At 41.4% G+C, this 9,123-nt stretch overlaps 1 protein-coding gene across 1 annotated transcript in view; it reads left to right on the forward strand.

Moving 5' to 3' along the window:
- The first annotated feature begins 3,579 nt into the window (after positions 1–3,579).
- Positions 3,580–9,123, forward strand: part of LOC116171202 — a 13,845-nt gene continuing 8,301 nt past the window's right edge. The window contains exons 1-6 of the mRNA XM_031487902.1: positions 3,580–3,600; positions 3,656–3,720; positions 3,776–3,847; positions 3,910–3,978; positions 4,037–4,105; positions 4,168–4,236. The gene's annotated coding sequence lies outside the window, so the exon portion shown is untranslated. The remainder of the gene's footprint in view (positions 3,601–3,655; positions 3,721–3,775; positions 3,848–3,909; positions 3,979–4,036; positions 4,106–4,167; positions 4,237–9,123) is intronic.

Genomic DNA, 9,123 nt, shown 5'->3' on the forward strand with positions numbered 1-9,123 from the left:
ATCGTTTAGAAGTATTCCATCCACCTCGCTGTAGCCCACCAGAACTTTTGGAACGTTTTCTCGTATCCGGTTGCTTAAGTGCACTTCTCGTCCGTTTTGTGGTAACGTCTTGAACAGGGTTCACAGTAATTTTTGGGCGTTTCGAAATAATGTCTTCGGTTTTTACAACACTTTGTTTTTTGCCAATAAATTCTTGAGGAACATTAATTTCTTTTACGAAATCTGCAAACTGTCGGCCACCTTCTGGATTTGTTGATTGACGCGGTCTTACTGTGTCGTGTATTAAGTCAATAATATTCGATGACGGGATTACTTCGCCTTTTATTGTGACAATTCCTCTATTGTCCCATAAAATATCACCCGAAGCGTTGAGTATTCGTAGAAAACTTTCGGCTTTTTTCTTAAAAGTTTGTGGCATTGAAGCTATTATTTCATCTTGTGATATTCCCGTAGGCTTTGTTTCAATTGCTATGCTTACAGGTTTTCGCATTTGTTCCGAAAAATGTAAATATTTTTGTAAAACTTGAGAATACTGTTGCCACTTTTCATACGGACTTAAGTTAGAACTTAATACTTGGGACATTTCATCATCAATTTGCGATAAAACATCGTCTTTCCTAGTTTCACCAGCTTTAATTCGTTGCATAACTTCCTGCGGCACGAGTAACATTTTCTTTGCGTGTTCCATGATTATTGAAAAAGACTTCCGAGTAAGCCGCCAAGTAACGGCCCTAGCACAAATGGCAAGAATGCACCTCCGTTTTGAATTAGTATCTGTTTCTTCTTTTTTATCTTTTCACGGGACGTTACCATACGCCGTAAGATGGTTTTATGACGAGCGAGACTTCGCTTCTGATCAGCGGTCAAATCGACTTGTCCTTTTAAAGTGTTGTAAATACACTCACATATGCAAGCAATTTGATTATCGTCCAAACATTTTATCAACGCCAACCGCTCCTTTGATCCCAAATTTGAGAGAGCACGCAGCAACTCGGAATGTTTCGTCAGCTTTGATGTCATTATGAATGCACCAATTGATCAAGATTCAAACCTTTAATACCCTTTTTCGGTATATATACCACACAGGCGCCATCTTCTTCGAATATCGATGTTCTATAGCGGAAAACATCCGGTGTACTTTGTTTTAAATCGAATAACAGATATCCGTGGGGTTTAGACGTTGCATCATTATACGCTTCTTCTAAAAATTTGGAGTTTTCAGGGCAAATTTGCCGCGTTAAATGCTTTATTTGTGCCCGATCTCGGGGATTTTTGAATAAAATAATGTAGTGTGCATTTAAAGATATATCTCTCTGTCCTTTTCCTTGATGAAATATGTTTTGGGTTAGAAAGAAAACACTGAGGTTACGATGATGACATCCTTTTGTAAAAAATGTCAACAATAGCTCCATTTGATTCACGCATTAAATCATCAATAATTATCAGTACAGGTTTTAAGCCATCGAAACTGGACATATCGGGTAAGCCTTGATGGAATTCAACACCTTTTAGATCTTCGTACAATGACTGCCATTCCCCGTAATGCCAAACTATTTTTTCAAACAGTACAGAGCAGATGTTTGTTATATTTTTTAGAAAGTTTACAATAAAATAACTCTTTCCCGACCCGCTTGGGCCACTTACAAGAGCGGAAAATGGATGAAGAAATTTATTTTCCATTGTAATGTCTCGAAGTATAACACCAAACTGATTAAAAGAATGTAGAACTTACATTTATATTTATTTACATTTATTTGTACAAGAACCTATCATCATAAGTTTGCATATAATCCTCTATCTTATCAATCACAAAATACGGATACTTATGGACTAATTCATGTATAACTAAAGGTTCAGTAGTTAAATTTGTTAGCAAATCGTTATAACTCACATCTTTTTGCTGACGTCTATCCAGAATGTCCACAACTTTTTCTACAAAGTTTTTGAAAGGACAATCATTACCTTCCAAATAATTACCCAAATAATTAAGCTTCTGACGTAAGTAGTCTGCCATAGCGATCACTTTTTCCAGGGTGACGAGTCCCAAGTACAGTTCACAGTGGATTTCTTTCTTCGAAATGATACGCGCAGCTTTATATTTTCTGCAGCACCGTACATGAAAATCTTCTAGATCGAAAGTTTCATCTTCTTCCTCGCGCGTTACTGCTCCGACGATGTCTTCTAATTCGCTTAAAAAACTCTCGAAGGCACTCTTTGAAAAATATATGCTCCGATCCTTGCCTTGTATCTTGACACAGGGGCAATCTTCAAATACGTCTAGACCCACTTTCAGGATTTTGGATCCACTATTATTTAGATTTAATGTCGACTCACTGAGTAATTGCTGTCGTTCTTTATCCATAAACTTGTTATGTATGCGCTTACGGTCTTGTGTTGATAAACAAAAATCTTCGTGTCTGGGCACTGGATTATTGTAAGATGAGATGTTGTATTCCTTCATAACTTCCCTGTCGAATGCTCGGTGATCATCCTCTGTGTAGCAGAATTCTGGCGATGATGCAATAGGCTTGTAGTAATTGAGTGTCGTCGACAACTTTTCAGCAGTACGAGGATCTCTGGGGTTTGTTGATGGACGAGAATAAGGTTTGCTGTACGAAAACATAATCTCTAACGAAATGTAAAATTAGAAAACAATTGCAACAATTTAATTACCAATTAGAAAACAATTGCGACTATTTAATAATCAATTATATAAAAAAACAGAGGCGATTGAACTTACTTGTAACTTTGAACTAGTACACTGACACAATATCACGTTGAACACTGAACTGAACACAAATGAGAACGAGTTGCAACCCTCATCAGCTTTATAAACACCGCGTAACTGTAAATCTAATACGTCACTATAATCGCGAATTAAATTAAAAAACTGAGTCATAGTTGTGCAGGTGACGATGAGTCATAACGAGAATAAAAGAAAATGATTGACGTGGTGCCATCAAGACGACCACAAATACAAAAGATGTGGTTATTCATGCGGCAAACAGGTTTAGCGAGTTATGAGTCATACTTGTGCAGGTGTCCTGAACAAAAAGAAAGCACTTATCCGCCCAGCGTGAACTAAGTGCCTTTCCATGTAACCGGAAGTAGAAACAAAAGAAATTATTGACGTGGCGCCATAAAGACGGCCACAAGCACAAAAGATGTGGCTATTCACGCGGAAAACAGGTTTAGCGAGTTATGAGTCATGCATTTTAAACAATAGATCGTGTTTAATCAAGCGGAAAACCGGTTTTAGGAGAACAATAGAGCGTTCGGTAATGTTCGGAAGGGATCGGATTCTATTTTACCTGCTCTGATATAAAGATCTTATTTTCGGGGACTCGGAATTACTTGCGTTCTTACATTTGTACGTGCGTATTTTCTCGAGTTTTACGTGATCTTTGTGTTTGTGCTTTGTGTGTGTATTTAAACTTGTGCAATGGCCTTTCCGAGGATGCCATGGTTAAGGTGTGTGAGCAGCTACACAATATGATAACTTCCGGTTAAGTGATTCCTGAAGAAGAAGACATTGTGCACTTCAGGCGTCTTCGTGATGTAGTGGGTACCATTCAAACGCGCCTGCTTCAACAAAATGTGGTAAGTTTTTAATATTTGTACACTTATAAATTTCTAAATATAAATTTCTTTGTAGAATTCCCATCACGTTGCTGCTATAGCAAACAATCCGCAGTCGCAGCCCTCGACCTCTGTGTGAAAGTAAGTTTATTTAATTTTTAAAGTTTCGTTTTCTAAATGTTGTTTATTTGTACAGAATGAAGTTTCGCCGTCCACTAGCCGTCAGCTTCAAGGAGAGCAATCTCAGCCCCTTGATCTCACTGTAAAAGTAAGTTCATTTTATTTTTTTTTGGAAACTTGTTGATACTTTAATTGTAAATTTCATTACAGCATCCACCGTTGCCATCTGCCCCTGGCGACTACAAACCCCAATCGCAACCCCTCGATCTCTGTGTGAAAGTAAGTTTACTTTAATTTTAAAAGTTGCTTCATATGTTAATTGTACATTTCCTTACAGCATCCACCGCAACCTTCAACTTCCGGCGCAAAGCCTAAGCGAAAGCATGCTGCTCCGTGTGTAAATAATGTAAGTTGAATAATAATAATAATTTTCAAGTGCGCAAGTTCTAAATGATAACGTCTTTACAGATTCTTAACCCTCAACCATCAACATCGAGACTACAACCAACCGCACCTATAGTGCCCTGTGTAAATAATGTAAGTTTTGCTTTAATTATTCTAAACAAGGAATTTAATTAACTTCTTTGCAGCTGAACTCCGAACCCTCTACTTCGGGTCTACACCAATTATCACCCCAAGTTGGCCGTGGAGTACCTCGACGTTTCTTAGTGTTGTCAGAGGGAGAGCGGGTAATAAAGAAATTCAACTTGACAGCCCAACAGTTAACTATCAAGTTTGATGATGCGGAGCCCAATGAAGCACCTCTAGAATGGCTTAAGGTATGCATACAAATCTATTTTTATTAAACTAAACTTCATTCTGTGTATTTCTGTTACAGAAATCACTGACTGCGCTTATTAATTATATAACTAAGAGGCGTAGTGTGAGTGATCGCATTGGATTAATGCTGACAAATAGCGAGTTTCCTGACAACCCTCTTGGATTTTCATTCCGCCGTATCGACCAACTGAATGCTAACGTCATGCTGAAGACCATGGACAAGGTTATGCAAAGTAATAAGGCGTTCTTCTCCAGCGATGCACTACGGGTTGACGTGAGTCTAATTACCCTCCCTAATGGCAAGGGGCGGCAACGCATGACGGGTGTTACTTTTGAGGAGTTCTCGCAGCGAAAACACGGTATCATTCTCATTAACAACAATGATACTCTGTGCCTCGCTCGTGCGCTGGTCACCGCCATAGCTTTCCGTACCAACTCTATAGATCTGCCCTACCTGAAAGTTGGCCATGCTCTTCAGGCAGAAAAAGCTGTTGAATTGTGTGCTGCGGCAGGCGTAGATTTGAGTAACGGAGGGACCATTGAACACATACGCCAGTTTCAAGACCACCTCACGGACTATACGATCGTTGTCTACAATCATCGGATGGGCAAAACGGTGTATTTTGAAGGTCTACGATCCCCTCAGCGTCAAGTGCTAAACCTCCTCATGGAGAATGAACATTACAATGTGATTACAAGCCTAACGTCCGCGTTTAGTTGTGGCTACTTTTGTGAGTCGTGTCGTGTACGCATGAGTGAACGTAAGGCTCACAAAAACTGTAAGTACATTTGTCCCTGTTGTCACAACAATCCCCCGTGCAACAAGGATGTTGTGAACATTAAGTGCGCGGAGTGTAATCGCGATTTCCGGGGACAGGAGTGCTATCGCTATCATAAAGACCAGAATTTATGCTTGCAAGTACGTCGATGTCGGACGTGTTTAGCTACGGTATGGAAGTCGAAGAAGGCTCACAAGTGCGGTTTCAAGAAATGTGTCACATGCCAAGCTGATCGGCCAATACGTCATCTGTGCTACATGGCAAAGAATACCCCAGACCAAAAGAAATTAAGCAAAGACTTTGTGTTTGTTTTCTATGACTTTGAGTGCCGTCAGGACGAGCAGTTTGAAAATCGTGTTGACACTTACGTCCATGTGCCCAACTTATGTGTCGCGCAACAACTGTGTAAGTCATGCATCACAACCAATACAAACATTAATATCCCTTGTGATAAATGTGGTCCTCGACAACACATATTTAAACAAGACCCCGTTAATGAACTTTTAAGTCTCGTGTCCTCGTTAGCCAGGAAAAGTCGTGACGTCGTGGCTATTGCTCACAACAGCAAAGGGTATGATAGCATCTTCATTTTGAAGGAAATGATGAAAACTCCTTCAGCATGGAATCCTGACATCATCGCCACGGGCACAAAAATTACATCATTGACGTGTAATAATAACGTGCGATTTATCGACAGTTTGAACTTTATGCCCGTCCCGTTAAGTGCGCTGCCGAAAACGTTCAGTTTCCCTGGTTGTAAAGGCTACTTTCCACACTTTTTTAATACTTTGGAAAATGCTAATTACATCGGACCTTTACCCGCTCCACATTTCTACGGTGCCGAAGAAATGTCTGCTAAAAATCGCGAGGATTTCTTAAAATGGTACAACACCGAAGTGTCGCGCGGAGCAGTTTTCGATTTCCAATCGCAAATTGTGCAGTACTGTGTCCAAGACGTCAATATCTTGCGCCAGGCGTGCGTGGAGTTTTGGAGCAAGTTTGTGGAAGAGAATAAGGTGGACCCATTCCGTGAGTGCTGCACTATTGCCTCTGCGTGCAGCCTGGTGTTTCGCCGAAACTTCCTTCAAGAGGATACGATTGGGCTCATCCCACATGGCGGGTACAGGATGGCTGACAACCAAAGTGGAGTCGCCATCAAATGGCTTCTTCATCTGCAATCCACCGAGGTCCCCGACCTTCAACATGCCGGGAACACTCGAGAGGTGCGTTTACCTGAAGGAATTTTGGTCGACGGTTATTCGTCTAGCACCAACACCGTGTACCAGTTCCACGGCTGCTATTTTCACGGCTGTGAGACATGCTTCCCGGACCAGACGACGCCACTAAAGGGCAACAGAACTGACACAATGAGCACACGGCGTGAGAAGACCGAAGCTATTTCCAGCCGAATAAACTCTGCGGGATACAATTTGATTGAAATGTGGGAGTGCAACTTCAAATCATATCTCACTAATAATCCTGAGGTCGCTAACCGGCTAAATGGAAATAATGTTTTAAGGCATGAGCCCCTAAATCCTCGTGATGGTTTTTTTGGCGGCCGAACAAATGCCGTCAAGCTGTACCACAAGGCCGAAAAGGGGGGCGAAATAAGATACTTGGACGTGTGCTCCCTCTACCCCTACGTGAACAAGTATGGAAAGTACCCTCTGGGCCATCCCCGTGTACTTATAACGCCTGAAGAACTACGGACCGTCAACCTAAACACTGTAGAAGGCATGGTTAAGTGCACAATTCTTCCGCCCCAAGATCTTTACCATCCCGTGCTTCCGTACAGGTGCCACGGCAAACTGATGTTTCCCCTGTGTCGTACATGTTGCGAAACAATGCAGCAAGGGGAATGTGAGCACCCTGAAGAGGAGCGGCAATTCGGTGGGACATACGTGGCCGACGAGCTACGGAAGGCCATTTCATTGGGATACGTTATTGCCGACCTTCAAGAAGTGTGGGAGTATGAGACCACCCAATACGACCGTGCCGCAAAAAGCGGCGGTTTATTCAGCGGCTACGTCGACAATTTTCTGAAGACCAAGCAGGAGTGTAGTGGATGGCCAGCCTGGTGTGTTGACGATGAGGCGTGTATGCGCTACCTGGCAGAGTACCTCGAACACGAAGGGGTTCAACTTGACCGGACCAAGATTCAAGTGAACGCAGGTCTTCGCTATATCGCCAAATTGTTCCTCAATTCTTTTTGGGGAAAGTTTGGTCAGCGGGACAATCTCTCAAAGACTGCCATTGTCTCGGAAGCTGAGAAGTTCTTCCAAATGCTCACTGACCCGGCCGTGGAACTCAACTCGATCATTCCCGTGAACGACGAGACCCTAATCGTCAACTGGACTCTCCCGGAGGAAGCAGTCGAGCCCCTGAAGACCACCAATGTGGTGTTGGCAGCTTATACAACCGCCCATGCCCGCCTTAAGCTGTACAGCTACCTCGAGCAGCTGGGTGATCGGGTCTTGTATTTCGATACAGACTCGGTCATCTTCACTGAGAAGCCGGGAGAATGGTCGCCACCTTGCGGAAACTTCTTAGGCGACATGACGGATGAAATTGAGTGCTATGGTCCAGAGAGCCGTATTGTGGAATTCGTAAGTGGCGGTCCCAAAAACTATGCGTTTAAAGTGTTTTCCCCCAGTGCGAACAAGTATAGTGTCGTATGTAAAGTTAAGGGCATCTCCCTAAACTATAAAAACAGTGCCGTGGTGAACTTTGACTCTATTAAAGACAGTGTATTGAACAATGCCCCAGAGACCTATGTGGAAACGGACCGTCGCATAGCTCGCACGTGTGCCTTTGATGTCATCTCCAGACCGGAGAAGAAAAGGTACCGCGTCGAGTACACGAAGCGGCGTCGTTTAGAGCAGGGGTATGACACACTGCCATACGGGTATAAAACGTAATTTTTTGGGTACTTTGTAAATATTAGATTAGTTTTGTAAATAATTAGTGTAAATATTTAGTTTTTTAAGTTTGTAAATACGTTCCGTGGATTAGGCCTACAGGGGAACACCACGTTAAAAAAAACGCGCCTCAACTCTACCTCCAGGGTGGTGTGGAAACGGGTTTGTATTGTATATTTTAAATTGTAATTTGCACTTAATTTTTGATTGTAATGTTTTTTTTGTTAATTGTTGCACCATAATAAACATAATTAAAACTTGTTCATTTTCTAACTTCTATTTCAGAATAGGTAAAAGAGGGACGCAATGAGTAAGAGAGAGATAGACGCAGTGAGTAAGAGAGAAAGATAGAAAAAATTTCAAATTTCCCGCCTTTGGCGGCCATTTTATTTTTCCGCCATTTTGTTTTCAATTAGAGTTACCTGTGTGTAAATACACATATGTGTAATTATTCTTGATTATACGATCAATTTAAATTAATCGATAAATTAATTAGATCAATCAAACCGCGAATTAAATTAATCGGACCGCGGATTAAATTAAATAAGCCGCGAATCAAATGAATTAGAGGAAATTCCGAGAAATCAAAACCGCTAATTAAATTGATTAAGCCGCGAATCAAATTAATCAAACCGCGAATCAAATTAATTAAACAGAAATTCCGGGAAATCAACACGCGAATTAAATTAATTAGATCAATCAAACCACAAATTAAATTAATCCACACTAATCAATTTAATTGATGACGTCATCAATCAAATCAAATGCCAATAAAGACCAAAATCCTACAAAATTTTTATTAATTAAACCCAAATTCCAAGAAATTAAGCAAATTTCCCCCGAAAACAACCCCGCCCACGTGGGAGACCCCGCGAATCAATTTAATTGACCTTGATTGACCCGCGAATAAAATCCAAGATGGCGGCGACAGTGACCCGCTTCTACTT

Source organism: Photinus pyralis, unplaced genomic scaffold (genome assembly GCF_008802855.1).
Source record: "Photinus pyralis isolate 1611_PpyrPB1 unplaced genomic scaffold, Ppyr1.3 Ppyr1.4_LG5, whole genome shotgun sequence".
NCBI classification, from domain to species: domain Eukaryota; kingdom Metazoa; phylum Arthropoda; class Insecta; order Coleoptera; family Lampyridae; genus Photinus; species Photinus pyralis.